The 10,642-nt window shown below is 39.1% G+C and overlaps 1 protein-coding gene across 1 annotated transcript in view; it reads right to left on the reverse strand.

Annotated features, from left to right (window-relative positions):
* Positions 1 to 10,428: 10,428 nt before the first annotated feature.
* Cop1 (COP1 E3 ubiquitin ligase) overlaps positions 10,429 to 10,642 on the reverse strand; it is a gene marked incomplete in the record, with an annotated part of 182,023 nt that continues 181,809 nt past the window's right edge. Inside the window, 1 exon segment of the mRNA XM_008826109.3 lies at positions 10,429 to 10,610.

Below are 10,642 nucleotides of genomic sequence, written 5' to 3' on the forward strand. Positions count from 1 at the left end.
TTGTAACAGGGAGAACTAGGCCCTTTACTTTTAATTTGTATTTTCTGCTGTAGTAGGGAGCTACATTTCAAACATTTCCCTCTCCGAGAATAAATGAATTAGGACCAGTCTCAGATCTGAAAAGATGATCCCTTAGTCCCAACGTCAGTTGGTTGAGTGCAGAATCATTCTGTAATCTCCAAGGATAGAGATGTCTATTATCCTTAAAGTTCCTTTCAGTGTTGTAATAACCTAATATGCTCTGAATACTTTCTTCTGCCTATCGAAAGTTTTTTTCCTGTTACGGTATCACCAGATAAGCAATTTATCTTCAGTCATAGAAGATTCCTTAGTCTCCTGAAAGGGTCAGCAAGTGCACACATTGCCTTCTTGAAGTACTTTTCAGTACCACTTAGCACCTGTATGAGCAGTGGAGATAAAGCAGGCAGCTGACCCAGTAGTTTTAGAATTCACCCAAAACCTGTATTTGTTATACAACCCACTTAACAAATTTAGCAATTCTGCATTTTAAACAATCTTGTTACTATTTGTGATTAGCTTGAGTGTTTTCAGTTGTTAAAAAAAAAAACAACAAAAAAACCCCAAGGGGCTGAAGAAATGGCTCAGTGGTTAAGAATACTGGCTGTTCTTCCAGAAGATCTGGGTTCGATTCCCAGCACCCACATGGTGGCTAACAACCATCCATAACTTCAGATCCAGGGGATTTAGCACCCTCTTCTGACCTCTACAGGGCATGCACACGGTACACTTACATATATGCAGGCAAAACACTCATATACATAAAAATAAATTAAAAAAACCCCAGTAATGCTTTCTAAAATGCCTGTATTATATACAAATTATCTTTCATGTGTGCATCTGCCTAAAGCTCCATGAAGGGATCATGCTTGAAGCCTAGTACCTAGAATGCAGAAGAGCTAGGCGTACTAGTTACTTATGCATTGCTGTGACAAAACACTTGACAACCACTACTTAAGGAAGGAATCAGGAAGACTACTCATTTTGGCTCAGTTTTAAAGGTTTTGGTCCTTGGGTCCCTAGATTCTTGGTCCACGGTGAAGTACAATATCATGGCAGCAGGAGTATGTGGAGGCAGTTTACCTTCTGGCAAACAGGAAGGAAGTGGGTGATGGGGGACTAGCCATAACCGTCAAAGGCATGCCTCTAGTGATACACTTCTTTCAGTTGGGCTCCACCTCCCAAAGTTTCTCCTACTTTCCAAAATAAGATCTCAAGCTGGGGTGGGTACTGAGTGTTCAACACATGAGACTATGGGGAACATTTTCTACTGAAACCACATCTTTAGGTCTAGGGGAAATGGAGAAGGGTTATGTTACAGGAATGTATTTCAGCTCAATCTAGGAAGAAAACTGCCTAACAATTTGAACAGTTCTCCAAAACCAGTGGCTCTCAATGACTGAATAGAATAATCAGGAAGACTACTCATCATACCACATGAGGAATTCCTATATCAAATGGTATTTAATTCACCTTGGAGAGAGTTTGGGATGGGTCTTTTGACTCTAAAATACAAAAAGAGGGCTGGAGAGATGGCTTAGAGATTAAGAGTACTGGCTGCTCTTGAAGAGGACCCAGGTTTGGTTCACAGCACGCACATGGTGGCTAACAACTGCCCACAACTCCAGTTCCAGGGCATCCGACACCCTCTTCTGACCTCCGTGGGTGCTGCATGACACAGGTACACTTACATACACACAGGCAATACACTTACACACATTTAAAAAAAAAAATTACTACTGAGATGTAGTAGTTAACATGGTGGTCATGAGGGCTGGATTTTTATTCAAACTCCTGACCCCATTTTCTGACTGTTCAGCTAGAGACATGAAACTAATGTAAAGGTTCTTTTGAGATTCTCAGATAATGGATGAGCAAACATGCATAGTTAAATGAACAGCTGAAGCCATCAGACTGTCTGACATACCAAGACGAGGCGGAAAAGGGAGGGAGTAAAAGCATTTTGTTGTTGCTGCAATGGAATCAGACTAGAAGAGCACAGGTGCTGGAAGGTTAAGAACACCTCCCAAGCACTGAAACTTGAGCTTCGGTTGTGGCTTCCTGAATGTAATTCCAAGGGTTTCCCCGGTAACTCTTCTTTCCTATAGTCACAACTTTTCTTTTTCCAGGCAAGTCATGTTACCTGTGGTCAGGGGAGGTGCTACTGCTTTTCAGCACACAACCACCTGGTGTGTGGTAGAAAAATAAGTATGCCAGAAATGGCACTTTCTTAAAGTAGCTTTTCCTTGTAGCTACAACGGTGGCCTTTGGTAGGCTGGCCCACATAGAAATAGACAGCATATTCATAGAACACAAGGAATAAAGCTATTTTATGGACTTGACGAAACTCCCAGAGCAGTTACTCTGACTTTGATCTTCCACTTTTTAAAAGATTAGTACTATACTTTTTATAACAGAATAAAAAAAATTAGGTGATTAAAATTTTCATACAGAAATGCTAATGCCACCCTGTGCACATGGAGTGCTTTTTAATTTTCAAGACTGCCAGAGGCCTTTCCAGTAGATACATTACTGGCCTCAAACTCACAGAAATTTGCCTGCCTCTGTCTCCCAACTGCTGGGATTAAAGGTGGCCACCATGCCTGGCTGAGTGGTACTACCCATAACAGCTTTCTAGGCTTGTGTGCTAGAGATGCACCATTATGGAAAGATTAGCATTTTTCAGAAATACTTTGTCTCAAAGAATGAATGCAAGCTCAGTAGAAAGTCTTTTAGTCCCTGCCATTGCTGAATGGTCAGCACCTAGAACAAGGGTCAGCAAATTACAGCTACAAGCCAAAGTCAGCTTGTGGCTTTCTGTATGGCTCATAACTGAATACTTTTTACATATTTTAATGTCTGAAAAATCAAAACTTTGTGACCTATCACAACTAAATGAATTCAAATATGTGATTTTTATTGGAACACAAACATGTTAGTTTACATTTTGTCTGGGGATGCTTTAAAATGCTACAAATGGTAGCACTAAAGAGCTGTGAAGGAGACTTTATGGGTCACAAAACTTAAATTATTTATAATTTACAGAAAAAGTTGGTTAACTCCTTCCTGGTCTGCAGCTATCACATAGTAGGCACTACTAAAATTTTTGTTGAATGAATGGACCCATCAGAATCCAGGGGCTAAATGGCTGTATTTCCCCTTGTGAGCGACTGTTTATGTCCATTTATAGACTTCTGAGGTGCCAACCAAAGAACTAGTAAGCTCATACAGGCTGCGAGCAGAAGAGGTTGTCTGAAATTCAGAAATTCAATTATAGTTACTCATAGGTTTCTAGAATAAAATGTTATTTAAGCTATATACAACCAAATATACTTACATTGAGTATACAATAAGTTGCTTTTACCTGGCTTCTTTCAAATCTTGAAGCTTTTCTATTGTTCTTCCAAAAAATCCCTAGCCCTCTGACCACAGTAGCATGAAAGCAGTAAGGCAGAAATCATTTCACACAGGGAAAGCCCAAAGATCAAAATCTTCTAAGGAACTGCAAGTATTTAATGTAAATCCGGGAACTTGATCTCATGAGAATCCCTACTCACTTCCAATTAAACATTCTTCAGATTTGGGGCACTAAACAGTTTGTAAAATGGACAAAAGAACAAATGACTTACAGAGCAACAAGAACTGGAATCATACACAAATGGCAGGATTCTTATTGAGGTTGCAATGGCTTCAGGTAAAAATAATCCTGACTGCAGATTTGGCATACTATAATCTTATCAGATTTTAGATTTCATTGACAGTATCACTCTTAGAAAGTAGAATTTGTAGATGAAGGTATTTGCCATCTCTTACAAAACTATACAATTTCTTAGGGACAAAGTGAAGACTGGAATGTTAATTTTTTCTAAACTCAGTATCCTTCACTACTTTTCAAAAAGTTAACAGCTGGAACAGTTGTTAAGATGTAGTGTGTAAACCATCCATTCATTAATTCAACTTTAACTCCCATTGCTCTGTTGTACTTTTTGTATATATAGGCCTATCTTCGAACTTTAAAGATGAATTCTTTCTTGGTTTGGGATTTGTGCATTCACATAGGTATGGGTCTGTGTGTACAGGTGTACATGCAGTGATGTTTGTGTAGGCCAGATGATGTTGTGCACCTTCGACTGCTCCCCACTTTCTTTACTGAGGCAGGGTCTCTTGCCAAGTCCAGAGTTGGCCAATTCAGCTAGTCTAGCTAGCAGCTTGCTGTGGAGTTGCTGTGGACGGGATCACAGGCTGGCCTTCATGTTCATGTTGCAATTATGAGATGGGAAACTTGGTCTTCACATTTGTGAGGTAAGCATTTTATCCACTAAGCCAATTCTCCAGTTTTAAGCTCTAAATTTTTGGTAAACTTTATTTTGTAAGTTTTTTTTCTCTTTTTTTTTTTTTTTTTTTTAAATAGTTTTGTGTATGAATGTATCGCCTGCATGCATTTAAGTGCACTTGTGTCATGCAATGCCTGCAGAGGTCATAAGAGGGTGTCAGATTCCCTGGAAAAGGAATTACAGATGGTTGTTAGCCACTTGTGGGTGCTGGGAATCAAATCTGGGTCCTCTTCAAGAGCAGCCAGTGCTCTTAACCATTGAGCCATCTCTCCAGGCCCTTGGAAGGTTTTTTATAAGGCAAAAGTTATTAGCTCTTTTATACTTACACATCTAATATAGTCTATTAAATATCTCATATTACAAAGACACGTTATAATCAATAAGCCAATAAGATACATTAACATCAATTAAAGTCCATACTTGATTCGGGTTTTATTTTTAATTAATGTCCCTTTTCAGCTATAGAATACCATCCAGGACAGCATAGAACATTTAGTCAACTCTCCTTAAGTGCTTGGTTTTTGATAGCTCTGACAATTGTGGAGTACTGGTCAGGTGTTTAGTAGGACATGCCTCAAGAGGGATTTGTTGTGAAATGTCTTTCTCATTTAGAGTAAATGTGACAATAGAATAAAAGTACCACTTTCCATATCCTGTCAACAGTATGCACTTTCAACATACTTTCCATTATATCCTATCAATAGTATGCACTTTCAACATGACACCAACTTTGATGTTGGTGTTGACTGTATGGTTTAAGGTAGTTTTGTGAAATTTCTCCGTTGTAGTTACTTTTTTGTTTTGAGACAGGGTCTCCTTCTACTACCAGCTGGCCTGGACCTCCCTATGCAGACCAGGCTGGTCTTGATCTCATCCACCTGCCTCTGCCTTCTGAGTGCTGGGATTAGAGTGTACACCACCATGCCTGACCACTGTAGTTACTTTTATCTCCCCAAACACAACAGTTTTGGAGAGGAAATCACTAGGTATAGATCACATTTAAGAAGCCCAGTATGCTAAGGCATCCCAAGGGAGGGGTACACACAAATTGGAATTCTGCCCCCTTCTTCTCAATTCAATTATTTACCTGGAGCACCATGGTTCCATCCCTTATTTTATACACTCAGTTGTAATCCAGCATTTACTTTGTTGCCCATCTGTTCCAGTTTGGGTCACAGGAGCTACCCATTTTCTTATGAATTTGTCGCTCCTGAACTCTTACGGCTTTTTACTTGCTCTTCAAGATTCAGTTGAGATTTTTATGTTCTGTAGGAAAAAAACTTCCTGCCAACCACCCCTAACCCTTCATCCATCTTCCACTACTCTAGGTTGTTCTCCCCATGTAACAAAGCTCACGTCTACCATGATAGTTGGCTAATTACCTGTCTCTCTCACTGGCCAAGTTGCTGGAGGATAAGGATATTTTTAACTACCCCTAAAATGTAGGCCACACTTCTCAAGGAAAATGGGAATTCAACAAATCTTTCTAGAATTCAAGAGTCTATAATTACCTAACACATTAAGCAGAGGCCATCTATAAGCTGACAGCTAACTGCTCTGGGAGAAGTGCAAGGTGGAAGCCTTGAAACATAATGGGCTCAGGATAAGCAGCTAATATCAGTTACATTTGCAAAATTACATTAAGGGCAATGACCAATTACCTTTATATTTAGAACAAGGGCTACATGGCTCTAGGTTTGCTTAGCTTCAATGGTGCCCCAGAATAGCTCATGAGCACTGTCACTGTATTAGTCACTTTTCTGTTGCTGTGATAGAAACACTGACCCAAGCAATTTATAGAAGGAAGAATTTATTTGACCTTATGGTTCCAGGGGAATTACAGTCTGTCTTGGTGGGGAGGGATAGTGGCAGAGGTGGCTGGAGAAGAGGAGTGGAAGCTAAGCTCTACATCTTCCAGCAGGCACAGGAAACAAGAGAGTGACTGGAGATCTGGCAAGGCTTCAGAACTCTCTAAGCCCACCCCCGGCGATGTGCTTCCTCCAGGATAGCCACACTTTCTCAAACCTCCCCAAACAGTGCAATCATCTGGGGACAAAATGTCCAACCACTTGGAGCCTGTGGGGGACATTTTCATTCAAACCATCAGTCACCAAGAGATACCCAAGCGGCTTACTGCTAGTTGGAGACTAGGGATCAGCTAATCACTTAAGAAATAAACTTGCTGAGGTACATTATTTTTTGTCAGAACTTATTAAAAGATAAATGACTTTAAAAATTAGCCAAGAATCTGGGGATGGAGAGATGGCTCAGCAGTTAAGAGCACTGGCTGCTCTTGCAGAGGACCTGGATTCATTTCCCAGCACCCACATGGCAGCTGATAACTGTAACTCCAGTTCCAGGGGAATCTGACACTCTCTTCTGATCTCTGTGGGCATTGCACAACACGGGCGCCCTTACACACATGCAGGCAATATACCCATACAAATAAAAATAAAAATAATTGTAAAAAGTTAACCAAGAATCTTCCAAGACATAGAATTAAGAATGTGGTGAACTCCACTAGCTGAAGGGTGGCTAATGTTATTAGCTTTACTGCAAGCTTCCATTAACTCTTAACTAATTCCTAACTACACTTTTGATTCCATTGATCTATTCACCATACATTAGATCATGCCATTCCCTTTAACCACATTACAACAAAATTCACATTCCCAGTCATGTCTCAGAAAGTTCCATTGCTTTGGGGTCCTCTATTCAAACTTATCCCATATTTCTCTCTTCCTTGGCCACTAATAGTCCAAAGAGACTAATCTTTCTAAAAGTTGTAGCTTAGTTCCATAATTGTTTCCCCTGGTTTCTTGAGACAGGGTCTTAGGCAGATAGCCCAGGCTGGCCTAGAATTTGGTATGTAGCTGAGGATTTGCTTTTACCTCCCAAGAGCTAGGATTATAGACACTTGCCACCAACACGTGGCTTTAATCCCTTAACTTTTTTGATGATTAGTAGGTAAATTTTTTTTTAACAATAACTTTATAAAGTGCTTCAGTCTTTAATGTTTTCCATGCATGAGTTGTGTGCCTGGGAATAAAAACAAACTCTGTGAGAAGCCCCTATAAATCTACTGAAATAAAGATTAAATTGAAACATATCTTGACGAGTTATTTTTGAGTAAGAAGTATTTTTGGTGTTAAAATGTAAATGTGCTCAAATCATAACTTAAGTGGTACATTTTTACAAGGAACAGTTATTAATTTGATCTTGACACCCTGCAGAAACTAACTCAAACTTAAAAATAGCTATACTATTTTCAAGAAAAGCCTAGAAAATTTTTAAGCGAAGGGGCTAGGAATGTACTTCAGTTGATAAATGGCTTGCCTAGCATTCACAAAGCCCTAGGTTTGATCCCCAGCACTCCAGCAGTACATAAAGCTGGGTACGTAGGCACATGCTTATAAATCCTAGCTCTCCAGAAGTACAGACAGGAGGGTCAGATATTCAAGGTTATCCTTGGCTACACAGTGAATTTGAGCCTGGCCTGGACTACATGATACTTTGATGAAAAAAAATTTTTTTAAAAAATGAAGCACTGTTTTAAAAATACTTTATTATTTTAATGTGTATGACTGTATTTCCTGCATGTAAGAGCTCAAAAACATATTTAAGCCAAATATCTTACTGTATTCCTTCTAAACATGGAAATTAACATGACCAACCCCATGATAGAGCTTGAAATAAAATACACACATATACACACACACACACACACACACGCTAGGACACATAAATAAAAATAAAAAGCCCTACAATAATTCCATTCCATTTAAAATGCATTTAAGGTGGCACTCTCTGCTTTGGACTTTGAAGAGTTGCAGGACATACATCCCTAAGTGAAGAATCTACATTAGCATATTCTTCCTACACAAAAGGTCATTCATTCACCTTGAAAACAATAGCCTTCATATCACTGGTGGCAGAAGGTATGATACAAGCCTTTTCTCTCAGATTTGAGATCAAAAGTTTAGCAGGTTTCATTTAATTATCAATTAATTAAAAAAATTTTTTTTTGTTTTGTTTGTTTGAGACAGGGTCTCTCTGTAGCCCCAGCTGTCCTGGAACTCTCTATGTAGATCAGGCTGGCCTTGAACTCACAAAGATCCACCTGCTTCTGCCTCCCAAGTACTGGGATTAAAGGTGTATGCCACTATGCCCAGCTAATTTTAAGAAAAATTTTATGTGTATGAGTCTTTTGCCTGCATGTAAGGACACTTGTGTCATGCGATGCTTGCAGAGGTCAGAAGACAGCATTGGATTCCCTGAAACTGGAATTACAGACGGTTGTTAGCCACCGTGTGGGTGCTGGGAACTGAACCCGGGTCCTCTGCAAGAGGCACCCCTTCAGCCCCCTAAAGTTTAGCAGGTTTTAAATTTCAGAGTAAGAAACAATTCTCTTAAAGCTGTGGAAGCTAATAAATTCCACAGAAGTTTGAGGAAAACGTGTTTGGTGCTAAAACCAGACCTGAATCCCTGTAAGATTATTTTTAGCGTTTACTAACATCATATAATGTGAACATTCATATGCTTTGCTGCAGAAGTGTGTGTAGGAGCATGAATTACTGCCTTAGTTCTGCTGGGTGGGGGCTGCTATTCAATATAGTTATATGTACTCTGTTCATTTTCTGATATTCAAAAGATTCTAAGTTCCAAGATACACCTAGCTTCAATAATTTCAGATAATAAGATGTGAACTTACTGTAGGCTTCAGTAACCTTAAGCTGAGGATCCATGAGATGTTCTGAGTATATTCGTCATGCATATCTTTACCCAACCAATCAAACACTGCGAGTATTTTATGAAATGTGGAATTTTGTTTGAATCATTTGCTGAAAATTGTTCAGACTTTAGCAGTAGCTCTTTCTGTTACTTTTGCTTGACCTGATGCTCTACTAATTTCTTATCTTTTACAATTTGAAAATGATTTATAACACTAGACAATTTAAGAGGTTATATGGCTTGGAAACTAGGGTAATAGAGCTTGCAAAAGCCTTCTAATTCAGAGGTTGACAAATGATGAGCTGCAGGCAAAATCTGCAACTACCTATTTTCCAGACATACTCACTTGTTCATGTTATCTATGCTTACTTTCTTGCTGTCCTGGCAGAACTGAGTAGTTTTAGCAGAAACCATATGGCCAGAAAAACCTGAAATATTTCCTATCTGTCCCTTTACAGAAAAGATTTTCTGACCCTTGTTCCAAATCATTGTTCTGTCCTGGATGGAACTAATAGTACCGACATACTAAACAAAAGTTGAATTGGCCTACATCTAAGGCTTACTGATGTCTGCAGACAGACTGTGTCATTCTCTTTCTGTTTGAATATGGTCTCAACAGGTCAAACTTTTAGATCTAAGGTTAGATTCAGAGGGATTATGATACTACCAGATGTGAATGTTGCTAAGGAATAAAAATAGGAATTCTTAATCTCTTCTACTGTAAATACTCAGTTCACTGGAAGGAATCTATACATTTTATGTTTTGTTCATGTGGATATACATAATTTCAAAGGGGATGGAAAACATAGCTTTAAAATCATTCACCAGTACATTTTTAAAAAGCTTATTTGTTTCTACATGAATAAGTGTTTTGCCTCTATGTATGTATATGTACCACATGAGCACATGCCTGGTGCTCATGGAGGCCAGAAAAGGGTGTTGGATCTCCTGGAACTGGAGTTACAGATAACTGTGAGCCTCTACATGGGTGCTGAACTGAGCCATAAATGCTCTTAACTGCTGAGCCATCTCTCCAGACCCAATCAGTAAATAAAAATGTTTTTTTTAAAATCTGTACCAGTGTTCTGCTTGCATGTATGTTAGTGCATCCATGCATACAATGGCCACAGAGGCCAGAAGAAGGCATTGAATCCCCTGGAACTGAAGGTACAAAGTGTTAGCTGCCACGTGGGTGCTGGGAGCTGAACATGGGTCCTCTGCAAGGGCAATCAGTGCTCTTAACCACTGAGATTCTCTAATCCCCAGTACATTTTTCTATAGCGCATGTGTATTACTTCTTCAAGAGTTATCTTGCCACATTTAACAAAGACTTTCCCAGCTTAGCTGTGGCTCAATAAACTTTTATTACTTTTTGTTATTTTATTTAAAAGAATGTTTCCCTATCACAAAAATTAGATAGTCACACCACCAGCAGCAGCAAAGTCCATAGTTACATTGATGGCCGAGTCTGCTGGGTATTCCCCACATCCCAAAGGTCTTAAGGGAGGAAAAGAAGAAAAAAAAAAAAAAAAAAAAAAAAAAAAAAAAAAAAAAAAAAA

Source organism: Nannospalax galili, unplaced genomic scaffold (genome assembly GCF_000622305.1).
Source record: "Nannospalax galili isolate Female #2095 unplaced genomic scaffold, S.galili_v1.0 scaffold429, whole genome shotgun sequence".
In the NCBI taxonomy this organism is placed as follows: Eukaryota; Metazoa; Chordata; class Mammalia; order Rodentia; family Spalacidae; genus Nannospalax; species Nannospalax galili.